Here is a 1,588-nt window from a genome sequence, read left to right on the forward strand (position 1 = left end):
TGGCTAGTTTGTCTATTAATAAATTCATTCTATTTATTATCAGTTGAAATTATTATTTGATCTAATGATAAAACCCTGAAGGAGAAAGAAGACAAAGGATAACAAGGAGACAAATCAACTTCTTGTTCTCTCTAGATGCTTAGAAAACACATTGTGTGGCTTGTGTATGAGCACATTAGTGCTGTTTGGTGTGCACTGAGCTCTATTTGGAGGGCCATTGTTATGAGTGTTTACATCACAAGCATATTCCTCCAGCTCTGGCCCAAGCTTGTTTTTTTCATCTTGTCACTCACATGGTTGGGCTACAGTGCTGGTGTGCATAAATGTGGCTGTTCTGTAGTTTTCTTACAGGCTCTAGAGAGTTATGGATCATGCAAATGGTTAGAGATCAGCTTATCTTTTCAGATGTAAAGTGAAATAAAATTATTAAATGCTGAAGCATTGCAGAGTAACCTTGCAATTTTAGTTTGCTTTTCTGTGATTAAAAACATAACACAAAACAACTACAGAAGTTCAATGGACACAAAAGGGTAAGACTAAAAATCAGAAATAGTTGAGACATAATGATATGCTGGAACTTATGGAGAAAACAGACAGCACACACACACACACACACACACACACACACACACACACATCTTAATTGAGCCAATTTCTCTTACTGTTCTCCATCTCAAGTATTTCTCAGCTATGCTTTTCCTGGGGAAAACAATCCAAGGATACTTGGAGCATTTTTAACATGAGAAAAGACTAATGTAATGCAATATGAATCTTTAATTCATAGTAAGTGATGGAAAAGAGAAAGACAACTGAAATCTTACAATACCAATAATAAAAGAATACTTAGAAATGCTGTGCATCTTGATAAAGTTAGTCAGGATATCCTAATGGATGTAGCAAATTAGTTTTCAGTCTTGAAATCTCTTTTTAACATTCTAAGAGGAGGTAGACTTTCAGGAAGAGATGTTTCCCTTGGGGACTTTCCCCCTATTTCCCCCTTTAGTGAAGTTCTGTCTTAAGGAGCAAAGTAAATCTTATTTGCATCTTTTACATGAAAAATTATGTTTTGAAAAAATATTTGTTTTTTGTTGATGAGAGAGAGAGAGAGAGAGAGAGAGAGAGAGAGAGAGAGAGAGAGAGAATGTGTGTTTGTGTTTGTGTGTCTGTGTGTGTGTAGAAGAGGATCAGATCCCCTAGAGCTGGAGGTACAGAAAATTTTGAACTGCTAATGTGATTTCTGGGAACTGAAACTTGGGTCCTCTGGAAGAGTAGCAAGTGCTCGTAATCACTCAGCCATCTCTTCAGCCTTCCAAACATCTATTTGAAAGACAATATTTTTGTTATTAAACTGATAATTGAAGATAGGTTACTTTCTTGTAACAATCTCTCTCTTGGCCACACAGTAAACACTTGGATCTGAGCTTCAGGAACCTCAGTGTGTATATAAATACAGTGATCTTACTGTAATGCACATTTTAGTGCAGGAGCTCTGGCTTGAGGTCAAAGATTCTGCACTAGTGATGAGCTCCCAGGGACTATCAGCTACTTTTTTTTTTCTTGCTGTGATAAAACACCATGACCAAGGTGA

Source organism: Peromyscus maniculatus, chromosome 16 (assembly GCF_049852395.1).
Source record: "Peromyscus maniculatus bairdii isolate BWxNUB_F1_BW_parent chromosome 16, HU_Pman_BW_mat_3.1, whole genome shotgun sequence".
Taxonomy (NCBI): domain Eukaryota; kingdom Metazoa; phylum Chordata; class Mammalia; order Rodentia; family Cricetidae; genus Peromyscus; species Peromyscus maniculatus.